Raw genomic sequence first — 20,319 nt, 5'->3', positions numbered from 1 at the left:
GTCCGCGCCGAAGGACGTCTGTACTCCTTGTCTTCACCTGAGACACGGGCCATGAAGGATTATATCGACTCGGCTCTGGAGGCCGGTATCATTAGGCCCTCGTCTTCACCAGCCGGGGCTGGATTCTTCTTCGTGGGAAAGAAGGACGGGTCGCTGCGCCCCTGCATTGACTATCGTGGACTCAATGACATTACAGTGAAGAACAGGTACCCCCTCCCATTGATTTCTTCTGCTTTTGAACTTTTGCAAGGTGCTGCTATCTTTACCAAGCTTGATTTGAGGAATGCTTATCACTTGGTTAGGATTAGGGAGGGGGACGAGTGGAAGACTGCCTTTAACACTCCTAGTGGACATTACGAATATTTAGTTATGCCTTTTGGTTTGACTAATGCTCCTGCTGTTTTTCAGGCTTTTGTTAACGACGTCCTCAGAGATATGCTGAATGTTTCTGTGTTTGTGTATCTGGATGACATTCTGATTTTCTACCGTAACCCTGATGACCATGTCCAACATGTCCGTGCTGTTCTGCAGAGACTGCTTACCCATGACCTGTTTGTTAAGGCGGAGAAGTGTGAGTTCCATGTTTCCAGGGTGTCCTTTCTGGGATACGTTGTGGAAGAGGGGGTGATGCGCATGGATCCTGAGAAGGTCAAGGCAGTCAAGGAGTGGCCGGTCCCCGCTACTCGCAAGGAGGTTCAACGGTTTTTGGGGTTTGCTAATTTCTATCGGAAATTTGTGAGAAACTTCAGTTCTGTTGCTGCACCATTGCATAAACTGACCTCTTCCAAGACCAGGTTCGAGTGGACTCCTCGAGCCGACTCTGCCTTCCAGTCCCTGAAAGAACGTTTCGTGACGGCTCCTGTTCTGACCATGCCTGATCCCTGCCGACAGTTTGTGGTGGAGGTGGATGCTTCCAATGTTGGGCTGGGGGCGGTTCTCTCCCAACGCCTTCCCTCGGATGGTAAGCTACATCCCTGTGCTTTCCTGTCCCATAAACTGTCTCCTGCAGAGAGGAACTACGATGTTGGCAACCGGGAGTTGCTGGCCGTGAAAGTGGCGTTGGAGTGGCGACATTGGTTGGGGGGCGGAGCTCCCTTTCTTGGTACTGGACCGACCACAAGAACCTGGAGTATCTGCGGTCTGCAAAACGGCTGAACTCTCGGCAAGCCAGGTGGGCCGTTGTTCTTCGCTAGATTCAACTTTACACTGTCTTATCGTCCTGGTTCCAAGAACGCCAAGCCTGATGCCCTTTCTCGTCTTTTTTTTTACCCTGATTCCTTCCCCAATGGGTCGGAGGAGACCATTCTTCCTGCATCCTGCGTTATTGGTGCTGTTTCATGGGAGGTATGGAGAGAGTAAAGGGTGCTACTTGTTAACTTACCTGTCCCGGTTGCGCTGCCGCACCCGAACCGCTTGTTTGTCCCTCCTGAGCTCAGGTCTACAGTGGTCCATTGGGCCCACTCCAGTATGTTGTCGTGTCATCCTGGAGTGAAGAGAACAGTTCATGTGGTTAGTGCGGCCAACGGTTCTGGTGGCCCGGGGTTGTGGATACTGTGAAGGAGTACGGCGCTTTGGCGTTTTCAGTGTGTGCCCAGAACAAGACTTCTCATCGACCCCCTGCTGGATTGCTCCATCCGCTTCCTGTTCCCTCTCGACCGTGGTCTCACTCCACTATCCTCACCATTGTAGATAGGTTCTCCAAGATGGTTCATTTTGTTCCGTTGCCCAAGTTACCTTCTGCCAAAGAGTTGGCAGAGATTATGCTGTCCAATGTGTTCAGGCTTCATGGACTTCCCAAGGACGTGGTGTCAGATCGGGGACCCCAGTTCATCTCCACGATTCTGGAAGACGTTCTTGCAGTGTCATTGGGGCCACCGTGAGTCTGTCATCTGGCTATCATCCACAGTCCAACGGACAGACTGAACGGCTGAACCAGGAGTTGGAGGTGGGTCTTTGCTGCCTGTCCTCCAGGGATCCTGCTAGCTGGAGCAAGCAACTGATTTGGGTGGAATACGCCCACAACACCCTGCCCTGCTCCTCTACCGGTCTTACTCCGTTCCAGTGTGTCTACGGATACCAACCCCCCATCTTTGATGCGCTCGAACGTGAGGTGGCCCAAGCCTTGGTTCGCCGTTGTCGGAGGACGTGGACCAGGGCGCGTCAAGTTTTGCTTCATAAGTCTTCCGAGTACAAGAAAGCTGCGGATCGTCGGAGATCAAAGGCTCCTACCTACACTCAAGGACAGAAAGTTTGGCTTAGTACCCGGGACCTTCCCTCCGCGCCGAGAGCCGTAAGTTGGCACCCCCCGTTTTTTTGGTCCATTTCCTGTGAGGGAAAGTCATTAATCCTGTTGCTGTGAGACGGACGGTTCCTAGGTCTAGGTCCATGAGAGTGCATCCTACCTTCCACGTGAGCCGAAGTTAAGCCGGTTCTGGCGGAGTCCGCTGGTTCCTGAGGCTCCGGCTCCTCCTCCTCCTGCATCATCGATGGGGGTCCCGTGTATCCGGTTAAGAAACTTCTGGCTGTCAGGAAGTGCGGCAGGAGTGCCGTCAGTACCTTGTGGACTGGGAAGGTTATGGTCCGGAGGAGAGATCGTGGGTGCCGTCCAGCAACATTTTGGATCCTGACCTCATTCGTGACTTTCATCGCCTCCATCCTGAGGGTCCTGGGCCGCCGGGTGTTGGCCTTTGAGGAGGGTACTATCATGCCTGCTCCTGTGTCGAGTTATTGTGTTACGTTTTGTTCTCACTGTTGTAGGTTCTTTCCATGTCTGGTTCTATATTGAAGGTTTCTGTTAGTGTTCTTGTTCCCTTCCTGTTTGTCTTTTTCCCTCCATTGTGATTACATGTCCCCGCCCTAATGTGCTGCACCTGTGTCTCATTGTCTCACCTGTTTTGTGTATTTAAGGTCAGTCTTTCCCTTACCCCAGTGCGAGATCGTCTGCATCCTTTGTGTTCAGCCTTCAAGCGTGTTCCTAGTGTCCTGTTTTGTAGTTTGTTGTTTCCCTGGATTTTGACCACTGCATGTTTTTTGGATTACCCTGTTTGCCTGCCGATTTTGACACCTTTGCTTGTGAGTTTATTGAGTCTCCAATAAACTGTTTTTTTGGCATTTTACGTACCTGAGTTGTGCATCTGTGTGTCCATACATCTGTGTGCGTGATATCCACAGTTTGATTATTGGTCCCTGACTAGCAGGGTGGTGCCCCGTTGTGATTGTTTGTCGATTTGATAAAGTTATTAATAACTATATTCATAACTTTATTAATATTGATAAAACATCTTTGATAATTTGCCAATGATCAAATCTGTACCCTACGAGAATCCTACATTGCCAAGTCAAACTTCCACTGTTATTTAGGTGAAAGTAACTCAAAAGTAATGCAAAAGTAGTGTAAAGCATTACAATTCAGAGACAGTAATATTGTAATATAACTAATTGCTCTCAAATGGCAGTAGCTAGTAATCTATAATAATAATCTATAAGAAATAACTTGCCCAACACTGGTAATGTATGTATAAAGTAATGTATCTACTTAAATCACTATTTAAACCAGTGTTCTGACAGTTACCTATGTAGCTACAGTATTGCTTGCCATCCTTCTTTATTTAAATGTGTTCTTACATAATGCACTGTTCTTATAATACTATATACAAGACAGTGATACGTAATCTGATTTAAAAAGGAATGTTAGTCACTTCTGGTCACACACAGTTTGATTGTTTACTAGTTTTAGTTGGTCAGAGGATTTGAAATTAAATCTACAATGATGGGCTTGCACATAATATGTTATCATAGCTTTTGCAGGAATGCAGTAAAATGGCTTTTCCAGGCATCATGCATACAGGGTTTGACTGCAGCAACACTAGTAGCCTTTATCTCTACACTTTTCACAGATCTATGCATTTAAAAGGATTTTGTCTAGGGCAATTATTACTGGTAGAGGCAAATGCTAAGGGAGATGAAGTGGAACAGAAACTTCAGACAACATTGCCCAGAAGGAGTAAGCTGGAGGGTGATTTGACTGCAGAGGAATGCGTAGAGAGGGAACGAAAGAGAGTTTTTAGCTGAGACCAGCAGCCACTATAAGTCACTCTGTCATTTGGTCAGGGGGTCTTGAGAATTTTGAAGCACTTTTTTGAACATGGTATTATGTGACACAGCTGCAAGAATCTATAAGCCTTGTGCATGCCTCGTTTTATGTTTACTTCTGGAGCTAAAGCATCGCTCTCACATTCCAGCGACCCAGGGTTTTCATCTTAATTCAATGCAGGACAGAGCTAAGCAGACATATTGGACTAATTCATGATAAGCTGCAACAGATTACATACCTTTTTAATTATTTGATGAGTAATGGAAAGGACACATAACAATCACAAGCAGTACAAAGCTTAGGTGAGTCATAGGATGGGTTGTAATCAGTGTTGGGAGTAACGGCGTTTAAGTATAACGGCGTTACTAACGGCATTATTTTTTCAGTAGCGGAGTAATCTAATTACTTTTCCCATCGTTGCAACGCCGTTATCGTTACTGAGAATGTAAAGTTGCGCATTAGTACAATTTGGTTGAATGAATCGCGAGGTGACATCAGCTGCCTGGAGAGAGCAGGGGTGGGGATGATGACACCGTTGCATATGACTGCATGCTCTGACTACTACTACACAAAAGACAGCGACGAGCCAGGGAAATTCAAAGGTAGCATTCTCGAACTGGAAGTGCCGGCACTACTTCTCGCTCATTGAAATTAAAGGCAAGAATGTTTATGTAACATGCACGCTATGCCCAGGAAAAAAGACTTTATCCACGTCTGCCTCAAGCAACTCAAATCTTATGAAGCACCTCACATCAACACATGGTAGTGGTTTTCTGACAACAATGCTAATGTCAGTATTTTTTCTTTTTGAAATTTACATTCCGTGACGGAATTTATGGTTAGTTTTGATCTGTGTGTTGTTATCAACTGCCCAGTTTGACAGCCAGGCCGGGTTGCCAGATATACCTGTAAAAACGTAAACCCAGCGCTACAGCTGTAACGGTAGTACAGCCATGAAAGCAGCACACAAACGAACGGAGGATCAACGGAGATAGATTCTATCCGACCTAAAAAAAAGAAAACAGCATGTTTCTAACAGTTGCGTGACCAGAGACGTAACAACCCCCTGGTAAATATTGGAGATGTATTTGAAAGATGGAGACAGCTTAGATCCCGGACGCAGAATTGGCTTATTTTCTCCTGAAGAGGTAAGCATAGCTTCAGGCTAATTTATCACAGCCACTAGGGATGGCCATTTTATGTCATTTCAACATTTGTGTACTCACATTGAATTATATAGCTAGAGTACCCGAGTTGGTTACTCGCAAAAACAATTGAGACATAGCCAGTAAAGTGATCCCGACTGGTCCTGGCTAACACCGCCATGCTAACCCTGTTAACTGCTAACGTTACCGGGAGGACCAGGCAAACGGGCTATGGCTGTTTACAACGTGTAGTTCAGCGGCTGGAGCCGACAATGGTGAGTTATTTTAATCCACGAGAGGGGGGCTGTAAATCGGGAAGAGAGGACTGTGAGTTTGCAGTGTGTTGCGTTGTTGCGTTGCATTGTTACGCCAATGAAGGTGTGTTCCGTCGGCAAGGTAGTGGTATTTTTAGTGTTTCATATTGTAATTCTAAGCCGAAGTGTGCCTGACTGGCGTGTAGAGAGGACGGTGAGGTTGTTGTGTTTTTAGCGGTTCATACTGTAATTTTAAGCCGAAAAAGTGTGTCTGTCAGTTGGTTACAGAGCTCCGCGTGAGCACGAGCTTTTATGACTGTCAATATAGCCAGCATATAACGTTAGCTACTCCGCTGTGCTGTGGAGTAATGTCTGGCTATGTGAGACTAGCGTCTAACGTTAGCTACTCTGCTGTGCTGTGGAGTAATGTCTGGCTATGTGAGATTAGCATCTAACGTTAGCTACTCTGCTGTGCTGTGAAGTAATGTCTGGCTATGTGAGAAAAGCGTCTTGCAACATTGTTGTGAATGCTGCAGTCTCAGCCTGGCAACCCCCGTGAACTTCGAGTCTGGGCATGAGGGGGCGGGGGAAACGACTCTCCAGTATTTTGAATTGGTAGTGCAGTAACTATTTTAACCGCTAGCTGCCAGTATTACATACAATATTACATATTGCACCTTTAAATTGTAAAAATATCTATAATCTGTTATTAATAGGAATTTTATTAGGAAGGAGAATTTATTTGCATGCAGATTTATAAAGTATTAAAGTATAGTATAAAGAGTAAGCTGAAAGTTACATCACACCCCTACGCATTGCTTCAAGTTTTACATTGTGTTTATATGCATGAGTCTGTCACAATCAATGAGTTGACACACTCATGTTGGACCTTATCTGGAAATAAACCAACTTAATCTGCCCTTAGTCTGGCATTTTCAATATTGTACATACTGTAGTACAGTTAAGTCTAACCTGCATTATACAGTTTCTAATAGTTAGATAACGTTAATTAACGGCAGTGGCAATCCTTGTTTTTCAGTTTGACAGTTTACACGGTAACATCAGATCCACATATACTTGACAGTGTTACTCCTCTTATATGTAATAAAACTGTGGACATTATACAATGAGCTACTAAGATTACTTTAACACTTAGCTGTTAAGCTTACCTCGATTTATGTAGCTGAACTAACTTTGTTAGCAGCAGCTGCGGTCAGGTTGCCGATGCAGTTGGGTGTATACAGCGTTCATAGCTTTAGTCAGTCACCTTCCTCATTCCTCCCCAGCTCCACCCTCTCATCTAAAAATCGTCACATCCGTTTTTAATGCAACCCAGATGGTAGCGCCCGTAACGACTCAGAGCAGCTCTGCACAAACCAATGGGTGATGTCACACATGCTCCATTAATATTAACAGTCTATGCATTAAACACACACAACTAGTTATTTTACTATTTTTTATTTTGTTTTTTACATACATTTGAATATACAACAAAACGTATTTTGATCAATCTTGGCTGGATGGGCCAGTGAGTAAAGTGGGCGGGCCAGTGCCACCCTGGCCCATTACTGAATATACACCTGCACTGCAGTGAACTTGACCTTCTTCTCAGAGCCTCAGCCATATCGTCAGTGCTGCCTGTGTGTGGCTATCCAAAATACCAAGTGATATTGCAGTGTGACTCGTACTGGATCCAGTCTTCAACAAGAGTACCTTGTCTCTCTTTCTAAATGAAGTTCCACCTATACAGTTGAGTGAGAGATATGTAGGACTGCCTCCGCCCGACTGCAGCCCACACTCTGCTGTCAAAATCCCTGCACTACCATCAACCAAACAGGTCGATCCCAGATGGATACATTAGGGCTTTGGGAGACTCCAGACAGACCACAGATTTTGCCCTGCTGTCACCTGTCACCACCAGCTCAACAGATCCCATCTATGTTAGTGGTAATAGCACATTTAAATTTGTACTGTATCTGCAAAACTGTCCTTACACATTTTAGCTGTGCTAATTAATTCCATCATTGCCATATATAAAAGCATTTAGTCTGTATTGTTTTCAGATTTCCCTCCTGATAAATCGAAGTTAGCTCAGTCCCTGTTGGCATAATTAGTCAGTATCATTAATTATTACTGTAATCTGTAATCAATGCTTTGACTCTCCATGCCAATTAAGGGATATGGGCAAACAATGGCTATAATCCAGATTATTGTTGCTGTTGTGTTTAACAATTTAAGATCCCACTGACATTCTAAAAATAGTTTCTCACAAAAAATAAATAAATAGATCAGATAATATAAAAAAGCACCATGTCCATTGTCCTAAAGCATGTCAGAAGATTTCAATACCTCTAAATTGAAGATGCCAAATGGGCCCACAAGTCCTGATGATACCTGCAATTTACACCGCTGATGTACTTGTGCTTGGCCCTCAGCATTGCTGCTTACAGCTATATATTTTACATAAAATTATTAATATTTATCTGTCATAATGGATCAAATCTTATCTTAAAGAAACACGCCGACTTATTAGGACTTTAGCTTATTCACCGTATCCCCAAGATTTAGATAAGTCCATACGTACCCTTCTCATCTCCATGCGTGTTGTACCTCTGTCCGAGGGCCCCACCGGTAGCTTAGCCTAGCACAGATCCTGGAGGTAACAGGTTCCAACTAGCCTACTGCTCCGAATAAGTGACAAAATAACGCCAACATGTTCCTATTTACATGTTGTGATTTGTATAGTCACAGCGTGTACAAATAACAAGGTCACATGAGACACAGCCATCTTCTAACTGTATATAAACTGGGAACTATATTCTCAGAAAGGCGAAGCATTGCTACTCTCTGCTCAGGGCTTCTCAGGTGCTGCAAGCATATCATTCCGCCCAAGTAGCAGACTTATCTAACTCTGGGGGTTACGGTGAATAAGCTTAAGTCCCAATAAGTCAACGTGTTCCTTTAAGATTTTAGTGTATGCATGTATTAATAAAGCGTCATTTTAAAGTTTTTATATTCCAGGGAATGTGAAATGTTTGCACTAGAAAAGCGTTCAAAGGAAATATTGTGATTAATAACTTGAAGCTTTACGATGGCTGGGCTGACTGATCGACGTTTTTGTTAGGATCATTAAATGGTATTTTTTTCAGCGTAGAAATGCAGAGAATTACAGGTAGATATCTTATTATTGCCTATAGTTTACCTCATCTTATTGAAACTTACACCCTTGCTATTTTATACTGTATCATAGTATCTCTATGCTTATCTGTATTAGTAAATGTTTGTAAAAATCAATTCATTTGCAGATTATCAGTGTCTATGTGTGCATGTACATGTCTGTTTATCCTGATGTGATGTTTTGTATGGCCAAAAGCAGAGACAATTAAGTCATCAAGAGCTTACTCTTTCAGTGTCTTGGAATTGGATGTGTGGTGTTTAGAGGGAGTCCTAAGTCATCCATGCTAACATTTGAGGAAACAGGGTACTCAAACATCTTTCAAGTATGTGGGCCCTGCTTGGTAATCATTTGTCTCCATTCTATTTTGCTGCTTTCTTTATGTCAGTCCTTTCAACCAGTAATGTGAGGTTGAGGAGCTATTTAATCACTACTTGCCACTGGTTTCTTCCTGTCTCCTTTCTTCACTGTCCCCTTATTTTTGGTGAATACCCGCCGTTCTTATTACTGTCATCCCAGAGTCTCATTGCTCAAAGAAGACAAGATAGTGAGAACAAGTGACAACTGCAAATCAACCAGTATATCCAACACATCAGTTTTATTTTCCACTTAGAAAAGGAAGATATGTAATCCAGTTTTTAGATTCAAATTCTGGTCTGATAAACCAGACCAACCAGGTCAGATAATCCTAATTTAAGTAGGTTCTATTAATATTTCATTGTTCTGGGTTGAAATGACTAGTGCTTTAGATAGATAGATAGATAGATAGATAGATAGATAGACCAACCTCATAGTGGCACTATAGGGGGAAAATCAGGCATTCACCAAAGTCATTCCTCTGCACAAAATATAATAGTTGTCAACATTTATCACATTATATTCTTGGTTCCCTTAAAACAAGCTAAAAGACACATTCAGTGCTCCACCAAGATAGATTAGCAGAAAAAATAAATGTTTTTTTAAACTACAACTGAATCCATTTATGACAAACATAATGACTACCAAACAAGCAATTCGTTAGTTTGTTTATAAGGAGTTAAAACAGATTGGCTTGGAGATGGATTTCAGACGAGATGAACTAGCATTGCTGGTTGGCAGACAGACTCAGTGTGCTGTCGCTACTGTCCTGTTCCATTATAAAAGCCCAGTCAGATGGTGATCTGGTTGCTGTTTCTTTCTCCAGCTTGACAAACCTGAGGGGTCTGTTTGGTCCCACTTCCACAAAGCATTCTTTCTCAATGTCTGAGGCGGCAGCAAAGATAGCTGTTGATCTCAGCTTATTAGGGCCCGAACGCCGACAGCGGCTAAGGCCCTATTGAAACTGATATATATACGGCAAATCAATTGCCTTTTTGAGGGGCTTACCATATTCAAAAACTCACCAAAATTGGCGGTCTCATCAAGCCTCATGAAAATTTTTGTATTTTAAGGGTTTCGGGAATAGGCGCACAAAAATGGCTCGCTAGCGCCCCCTACAAGAATAAAAAAATTTAGCCCCTGCAGTACGTTTAACGTAGAAAAAGTTCTCCACGATTGACAAGGATCCAGGCCTGAGGACATTTATAGGCAAAATTTACTTTTGGTCATAGCGCCCCCACTGACAACAGGAAATCATCCTTATATGACAAACATCATCCAATTTACCTGAAACTTATAATGTGTGGTCTACATGTGATACTGAGCCGCCCCCTATACTTTAACCATGCCCCCTTTCATAACTGGTGACCCATTTAAGGTAGAGTCTTGTGTGAAGTTTAATTGAACTCAGCAGAGAGTTTCGATTCTGGGTTCTGTGGCTCCAACTCAGTTATAGCCTTAGAGCCATGTGTATAAAAATGTTGAGTGTAGAAATGTTGAATCAAACCAATATTTTCCTAAATAGTCTCATATGGTAGCCTACTGTTCTGTCTTACATGCATACTGTAATATTTCACCGGTAATAAAATCTAAATAATAATATTAAAATAAAGAAATGAATACCATGATAACATCTAAATAAATGTTGATAGATGTAGCATTATAGTTTTAAAAATATCAATAAACAACAAAGCAATCCAGCTTCCCTGGCCGAAATAGACCGAAATAATAACATTAAAAGAAATACATATAAACCATTATAAGATCTGGTGAATAAATGTTGATTAAAACAGCGGTTATTGGGCTAAAAATACCAATAATAGCAAAGCTGTATACAACTTCTCTGCTGCAGCCGACTGGCAGTAAGAATCGTGCTGTGATCACCAAAGATGCTTCCTATTGAAATACATTAGTTTAAAAAAACGTGACCCCCATCACGAAAATCTTCAAAATATCGTGATGGTATCACAGTCTAATAGATTTCTTTTTGTGATGCTGTATGATAGAAGGTGTAAATATGGGTTAATAGGTGAGGCAGCAATCGCTTCAGGGTGTCGGGTCAGGACACTATTCTAATGTTCGGGTGAGAGTGTGGGGAGAAAGGAGATGCAGAGTCCAGGGTTGCAGTTTAGCTGATTTATATAAACAAATAGGCTTGTGTTTCTGTGCGTGTGTGGTTCTGTAACAACAAAGCACAGCAATACAGACTGTTTAGATGAATAGTTACAGACCAAATAGCAAAGGCAAACCTAAGCTAAAACATAGCCAGCTACAAATAGCATGCACATAGCAATGTTAACGGCTAACAATAATAACTGGACTGCAATATGCTATCAATTAAAGATTAGCAAACACAAGGCATTCATGTAACCTATATAAATGACAGTCAAAGGAATTATAACAAGCATTTAAACTAAATAAACAACCGAAATATTCAGTGCACAGCATAGAAAACAATAGCTATTAGAATGTAGAACAGTTAAACAGACTTTTCCAAGCTAGCAGCTAGCTCTGAATCCCGTTGTACGCTAACAGAAACCTAAATACATTCACGGCTAATAAAGACGTACGGTGTGTTACCTAACACAACAATTAAACTTACATTTCCATGGACGCACACACGGAAAAGAAACTGTCCATCAAAGATCGCCGCAGTCTAAACTTAAGTCCAGCTGATGTCTGCTCCGCCGTGCTTCTCACTCGCTGCTGCGTTCAGGGGCCGTCATCAGTGTGGGCACACAGAGTGCACATGCAGAGCGTGTGATCAGACACAGTGGATACATAATGGGAACTGCGTGCTCAGGGCATGGCCTTTTTTACAGCCGCCCCCAAATTTGGTATGCAAATTTGGTTTTCAAGGTCCATTATGGCTCGGCAGCATCACGGGGGAAAGCAGGCAGTCTGATGAGCCGTGCAACTGGGCGAGTGTAGGTACGATCCTTCACTTGGACAACCGCAGTCCTCACACGGCCGTCTACTCCAGGTATGACAGTCTTCACGGTTCCTACCTGCCACAGAGCCCTTGGAGCCTGCTGATCTACAATGAGAACTACCGTCCCAATGGTGATGTCCTCTTCATCAATATTCCATTTCTGTTGTGCTTGCAAGGTAGGCAAGAAATGCTGTATGAAGTGCCTCCAGAAATGATCAGCCAGGACTTGAGTATGTCTCCACCTTTTGCGACTAAGCAGTTCTGTCTCTGGGTAGACAACTTGTGGCAGGGAGGAGTCCGGCCGCCCCATCAACAAGGAGTTGGGTGTAACAGGATCCGGGTCTGCAATGTCCGTGGAGACATAGCCCAGGGGCCTAGAGTTGAGGATGCTCTCCACCTCAATCAAGACAGTCATCAACACTTCCTCGGGCACAGTCTGAGCTCCTAGTGTGGTTCGGAGGGCTGTCTTCACAGATCGCACCTCTCTTTCCCACGACCCACCAAAGTGGGGAGCTCCGGGTGGATTGAAGCGCGGATCTGTTCTGCTGCTAGCAGATCTCTGAGGGCAGGCTCCAGGGGTATTGCATGCTTCATGCAGCTCCCTACTTCCTCCTTTGAAGTTGGTGCCTTGATCGGATAAAAGCTCGAAGGGCTTTCCCCTACGAGCTATGAAGCGTCTGAGGGACATTAGAAAGGAATTAGAGTCCATATTCGCCAGCAAGTCGAGGTGGACTGCCCTTGTGGTAAGACACTTGTACAGGATGCCCCATCTTTTTTCAGTTCGTCTGCCTATTTTGATGAGCATAGGGCCGAAGCAATCCACCCCTGTTGAAAAGAAGGCAGTTCGAAAAAGCCTCAAACTTGAGGGGGGCAAATCTGCCATTCTCGGGACCACTGGTTGGCCTCTCCACTTCCTGCACTCAGGACAGTTATGTTGATGCCTCCTCACTGCTTCTCTGCCTCTCAATATCCAGTACCTCCTGCGCAGCTCAGCAAAGACACGTTCAGCTCCAGGGTGATGCAACTGCTTATCACAGTGCTGGATTAGGAGCTTTGTGACTGGGTGAGTGGGGGCTAGAAGGACGGGGTGCAGAACATCCTGGCTCAGGCTGTTACACCTACAGAGTCTACCTCCAACTCGGATCAGGTCAGAAGACTCATCGTATTCGGGAGCAAGGGTGAGCAATCTGCTGCTTGTCGGGATGGTCTTTCCTGACTTGATTAGTGTAAACTCTTCAGGAAAGCTCTCCATCTGAGCATGTCTCAGGAGGGCCAACTCCGCTTTAGAGTAGTCATCGGCGGCAGGCTGAGTGGTGCTATCGGCCGCCCCGTGGAACAACTGTGCGGTAGCTTCCAGGAGTTCCTGATATGTGCTGAACTGCTAAACATCAGGTATTGTAGGACTTGTTGTTCCTGTGAGCAGACCACTGAACGTTGTCTTCCTCAGCTCTTCTACCTCTTCTGTAGTGTCTCCCTCTGGTGCCTTCGGCCAATGCTTGGCCGACAACTGAAGGAAAGGTGGCCCTTTACTCCAGCGATTCTCTCCAGCAAGCTGAGTCAGTGTTTTCCCTCTTGTAATATCGTCAGCAGGATTGGTTGCTGAATCGATATAGCGCCAGGCTGCAGGGTCAGACAGCTCTTGTATTTCTGCAACTCTGGTTCCCACAAACACTTTGTACCGGCATGAATCTGACTGAAGCCAGTTAAGTACTGTGGTTGAGTCTGTCCAGTACACCACCTCCTGGATGTCGAGGGTGAGCTCTCTCTTAAGAACTGAAGCTAACTGCGCTCCTGTGAGGGCTCCACACAGTTCCAGCCTGGGGATTGAAAGCTGCTTCTTAGGCGCGACTCTTGATCTTGCAGCCAAGAAGACAACATGGACTTCTCCTCTGTCCCCTTCGGTACGCAGGTACGCCACAGACCCATATGCACGCTCAGAGGCATCACAGAACATGTGAATGCTGCGACTGCTGTTGCTGCAATTCCAACTGTGGTCAGTGTAACATCTTGGCAGAGTGATCTGTGCCAGCTGGGGAAGCTCACTTTCCCACAACTGCCAGGCTTGGAGAAGGTTTTCTGGTAGGTGAGGATCGTCCCATCCTCTTTTCTTGTCCCAGAGACGTTGCACGATGACCTTGGCTCTCGTGGTGTATGGAATGATAAATCCGAGAGGGTCGTACTGTTGAGCGAGCAGTACTCTGGACTTTCACTCTGGTGATGCTTGTAATGCAGTGTATCAGACTTGCAATGCCATACGAGTCCGAGAGTACGCTCTTGGGGATCAGCCATCTCCTGGGTGAACCAGAGGATGCTGCTCTCTGACCTAGACTCTTCAGGTATGTTGTCAATGACTGTGGGCACATTGCTAGCCCATTGCCGCAGTTCAAATCCACCCGCCATGAGGAGGGAATGCAGTCTGTTGACCAACTTTTTAGTGTGCTCTTCGGAGGGAAGACTCTGCAAACAGTTGTCAACATAAAAACAGCGTTCTATTGACAGACGGGCATCTTCTCCTGGCTCAGTGTGTCTCTGGACATGTGCTTGGAGTGCAAAGATAGCACAACATGGGCTGCAAGTGGTCCCGAATGGAAGCACTTGCCACTCGTAGACCGTCGGTTCTTCATCTACCTTCATGTCGCGCCACAGGAAACGTAGGAATGGTCTGTCTTCTTCCAGCAGACGAACCTGGTGGAACATCCCTTTAACATCACTGCTAATGGCGATTGGGTGTTCCCTGAATCGAAGGAGGACTCCCAAAAGGCTAGCTCCCAATGTGGGGCCCGGCAGGAGGTGGTCATTCAGGTTCTGGCCCTTGTATGTGAAGGAGCAATTGAAGACTATCCTGTCCTTCCCGTTGTGTTGCACCATGTGGTGCGGGATGAACCACGAGTGGCTGCTCCATTTAGCCTCTGTCGGTGACATGGGTGTGACATAGCCAGCCTCAAGCAACTTGTGGATCTCCTTGGAGTAGGTCGCCGCCTTTTCCGGTTCTCTGGCCAGTCGTCTTTCTGTCCCACGCAGCTGAGTCAACACTGCCTCCTTTGGTGCATGGAGTAGGGGGAGATTTTTCTTCCACAGTAACGGGGTGGCATACCTTCTGACTCCATTCACCTCAATCCTGTTTGTCTTCTCCTCAAGCTGTCGGACTGCCTCTGTGTCTTGCTTCGACCTAGTGATGAGCCGCTCACTCCGATATGGCAAGGTATCCAGCTGCCACAGTTTCTCCACATGGCTGAAGAGCTCAGCTTCTGGATGAGCACAGGATGTAAAAAGACACTGCTGAGTGAGCTGGTGGCGCAGGACTTTTGATGGGCCTTGTAGAACCCACCCAAGTCTGGTGTGCACAGCTGCAGGTCCACCAGGAGGGCCGAGGCGTACCGGTTCCACAGGAGTGATGAGATGAGGGTAATCTGACCCAATGAGCAGCAACGGCTGTGCCTCCTTGATGCTTGGCAGTGGCAGGTCCTTAAGGTGGCGGTACCTTTCCTGCAGAGCTTTGACTGGGTACGTATGGCGGGCAAGGCCAAGTTCCTTTGCAGTGAAAGCTCTGTGGATCTGGAATGAAGAGCCAGGCTGTGATGCGGAAGACACAGAGAATGAAACTGTGGCTCCATGGATGGTACGAACCTCTTGTCGGACAGTGCGGAGCGCCAGGTCTTCAGGTTCCCTGTGCAAGCCTAAGTGATCAGCAGCTTCATGCAAAAGTATGGTGCGTTCTGAACCATCATCCAATATGGCATAGGTCTCAAGTACCTTGTCGCCGCTCTGGAGGATAACACGACTCAACTTGAGTAATACCTGGCTGCTGCATGTCGGCCGATCTAGGTACAGGGTCTCTGAGATAGAACTCACCAAGCAAGTGCTTTCTCCAATGACCTTGGGTTTATCCGACGCTGCAGCATTTTGGCTGTTATTGACCTCATAAAGAACCTCAAGGTGCTTTCTTTCGCACTGTTTGCACTTGGCCTTGAGTGTACACTTTGCTGCTTGGTGATCACGGCCGCATCTCCAGCACCTCTGGTTCCCCTTTATCCACTCTGTCTTCTGCTCATTTGACAAGAGTTTAAAGTTGCTGCACTGGTTAAGATAGTGCTGCCCCGAGTCACAGAAGGGGCAGTACTTCTTTGGCTTATCCTGTGTCGTCTCCAATACAGACACAGTTGTAGCTTTCTCTTGTCTATCCTTCTGCTGACTACCATGGAGAATAGTAGTGGTCTTCTGGGACTTGTACTCTGTGCGCCTGTCTCGGCGTGGAACTTGCTTCTCTTGACCTGAATTGCTACCGTACTGACCTCCATCCACCTGTACACGAACCTCATATTCAAGCCAATCAGCTAGGTCAAGCAGTGTTGGGATTGGAATGCGGATGGGGTTCACAAATCTCTGGAAGTTGGCTCTTAGGTCGTGTGGCAACTTAGCTAAGAGGCGAGATACGTGTGAGCCACATCTTAACTCTGTCCAGCCCTGGCCTCCCAACTGGTGCAACATGCCCACTAATGCACGGACTTGGAGGGCAAATGACTTGAAGGCTTTAATGTCACCACTCTTGATGTTGGGTCCATCCATCAAATTAGAGATTCGCTTCAAGGCCAGCTGTTGAGGTTGACCGTACATTTCGGTGAGTGCCCTCATGGTATCGCTGAATGGGAACAGGCCATTACTGTATGAATCAGCAATTAGCTGTGCTTCTTCACACTTCAGGTGGTCAATCAGTATCTGGAACTTAAAGCGTTCGGAAGCATCAGGTGGGAGGATGTTGTCCAACGCGAGCTTCAATCTTGCAAACTCATGTGGGTCCTCGTGTTTGAGGTCAGGGATTGTCGGCTTAGGTCCGCTATATGCCTCCACATGTGGGTGTCTGCCAAAGGGGGGTCGAGCCTGAGGCCGCTCCGCTGTGTGCAGGTAGTCATAATATCGATCATCTGGGAAACGCTCATTCCAATGCTGGTACTGATCATCAAGGCCATAATAGGTGTCATAGCCATTAGCAGAACGATAGCGATCCTCAGGATAGCCTCTCCGATCTGAAGTATGATTCCTGCCACCTTCCCAATAGTAGCGGTCATTACGATGGGCTTGCAGACTAGGTTGTCGATATGACTCAGCAGGGTAAATGTGGCTGTTGTTATAGCGACGATAAGTATCATCAGGAAGTGGGCGGAACTTTTCATCACGCCGATGGTACGTAGCATCATAGGGAGGGCTGTAGCTGTCATCAGGGCAACGATAGGCATCATTAGGCAAGGAACGAGTCCTAACATCAGGTGTACTGGATGTAGCGCCGCTATGAGGATGATAGCTGTTAGCGGACTGACACTGAACAGCACCAGTTGGAGAGCAGTATGTGTCTTCTTGGTGTTGTGGCGGCGGCAGTGAGTCTACTGTCATCGAACCTCGAGGCATGGGGGACAATCTGGCTTCTGGTGTTCTCTGAAAGGCATCTTTGTAGCAAGGGGTTGACTCACCAGAAGCTAATGGAGAAGATACTGCATGCTGATGACTGGACAGACCTGCTCCCACTAAGCTCTGTAATCGGGTCATGTTGGCGGTATTGTGGGGAAGAAGACTCATCACTGAATTGCACCTGTAGAGCATTTTCACTCTGACGTGGGTCCTGATGACCACTATGTGCCGTCAGTTTACTAATGGGTGCAGGTGTGTATGATGTCTCATGATCCTCAAGTTGTCTGGGCCGTGACATGACATCTGAAGGAGCTAGTGCAGGAGAGCTGGAGATCATGTCTGTAAGGCGTTGCACATCTTTACGCAGTTTGTCATTGTCCTCTTTCATGCTACGGATACATCCTAGAACATCAGCAGTGATAGCCTGTCTAGCCTGCTCATCCACTGGACCGCGATGCCTGATAGGGTAACTGACCTCATAGTCCTGAAGGTATGATGGCAGGTAGCTGTGTCTGCGTGGGCGGTCCCCATCTCTTTCTGAGTCTCTTCCATCTGGCCTGAACATCTTGGACTGACGCAGTTGCTGTATCCAGCTCGAAGGACCAAAATTGTATGATAGAAGGTGTAAATATGGGTTAATAGGTGTGGCAGCAATCGCTTCAGGGTGTCGGGTCAGGACACTATTCTAATGTTCGGGTGAGAGTGTGGGGAGAAAGGAGATGCAGAGTCCAGGGTTGCAGTTTAGCTGATTTATATAAACAAATAGGCTTGTGTTTCTGTGCGTGGCTGGTTCTGTAACAACAAAGCACAGCAATACAGACTGTTTAGATGAATAGTTACAGACCAAATAGCAAAGGCAAACCTAAGCTAAAACATAGCCAGCTACAAATAGCATGCACATAGCAATGTTAACGGCTAACAATAATAACTGGACTGCAATATGCTATCAATTAAAGATTAGCAAACACAAGGCATTCATGTAACCTATATAAATGACAGTCAAAGGAATTATAACAAGCATTTAAACTAAATAAACAACAAAATATTCAGTTCCAGCACGCTAGAAAACAATAGCTATTAGAATGTAGAACAGTTAAACAGACTTTCTCCAAGCTAGCAGCTAGCTCTGAATCCCGTTGTAAGCTAACAGAAACCTAAATACATTCACGGCTAATAAACACGTGATTGTGTTACCTAACACAACAATTAAACTTACATTTCCATGGACCACACACGGAAAAGAAACTGTCCATCAACAGATGCGCGGTCCTAAACTTAAGTTGCCGCTGATTTTCCTTTCTCACTCGCTGCTGCGTTCAGGGGCCGTCATCAGTGTGGGCACACAGAGTGCACATGCAGAGCGTGTGATCAGACACAGTGGATACATAATGGGAATGCGTGCTCAGAGCATGGCCTTTTTTACAGATGCCATCACAAACACGTTACAAGCTTTATGACGCCAAGCGGCAGTTGCTAGTTGTTTAAGCCACTACAGAGCTTCATGACGCCGGCTACAGACCTCCGTCACAGCTTGGTCGTATCCACGGCAGTTAGTAGATCTGTTTAGCCACTACAGAGCTCCACATGGTTACCCGAAAATTGGTCACTTTGAGCCGAGTATAGAGCACTGCAAGCTGCTGGTCGTTTCGGTGGACATCACCGTTAGGTTTAGTCCACAAAATATGTACGTTTTGCCGCGACGAAAGTTAAGATTAGGCACTAAAACGACTAGTTAAGTTTAGGAAAAAGATCGTGGTTTGGATGAAAACACTCCCAAGGAACACACATTTCCTGGGTGAAAGTCTTTGGTAGATATCATTCATCTGTCAGCCAGAAAACCTGAGCCTCAGCAGGCAAATGATTAACACAGCTCCTGTCAGAATCAATGTAGAAGCTGCCCTTTCTCAATCCCCCACAGGTGTCCCATGATTCAATGGCCTTCTCTGAAAACTGTGCATATTGGCAAACCTGACAGCGCACCACAAGCAATGACCTTAATGTGCATGCATTGAAGCATCCTACTGTAGTTCTTCGCCTAGGCAGCAAGCAGGACTGGTTATAAGAATGATCCTGTATCTTTATTAACCCTTAGCTAAGCCCCACCCCATTGATTGATTGAGTCGCTGCTACTTCGTCTGTCGGAGCTAGCATGGAGCCCACACTGTAACTAAGTCCACTCTCTTATATTATAGAAATGTCTAATTTGAGTATGAATATTTGAGCATGTAGCGCCTGGACTTTTATGGGCATCAAAATTCTTTTGCATGTTGAGTCATGTAATCAGTTTTTCAGAACAGTTTTTTTTTCAACTGACAGAAGAGCTACTGTAAGGAGAGGAAAATACTTTTGGAAGAAAAGGTATTGTATTGAAAGGAATAATGCAGGTAATCCACTGACATAAGGATTAGAGCATAACCCTGGACTCTAGAAGGTCCAACCTTGAACAATGTCTTTGATTCCCTGACAGTTAAATTAATGACATTGTGACTCATGTCTGAAGCATACAACCTTGATGGAATTCAAATATATAAGATGTTAGAAATGAGTTCAGTTTAGCTACTGTGCACATGTGAAAGTTCTAAAACTATATGAAATATATAGAATTCTAAAATATCACTCATACCGTCAAACCATTAAACCATTAATTAAACAACTTGCAAGTATACCTGTCCTTGAACATTACTTGGTAACAATTCTAAAAGTAACTATTGCCTACAATCTCTTTCACAAGTAATTGTGTGTATTTTGTCAAATTATTTTAATTGGCAGGTTAATAATAGCGCTAGGTCAGCAACTGATAGCTGCAATAATATTGGAATGATGCGATCATAATGTTTAAATAAACATTTTAGCTCATATTCCAACACCACTGACTGATTGCCAACTTCAATAACTTAAAAAGCCCCAAACCATGGCAACAACAAACACGTCCCAGCTGTGTGCATGACTTTTTGGTTTCC

The sequence above is a fragment of the Perca fluviatilis genome, chromosome 8, assembly GCF_010015445.1.
Source record: "Perca fluviatilis chromosome 8, GENO_Pfluv_1.0, whole genome shotgun sequence".
NCBI classification, from domain to species: domain Eukaryota; kingdom Metazoa; phylum Chordata; class Actinopteri; order Perciformes; family Percidae; genus Perca; species Perca fluviatilis.
Note: the sequence above shows the minus strand (reverse complement) of the source record.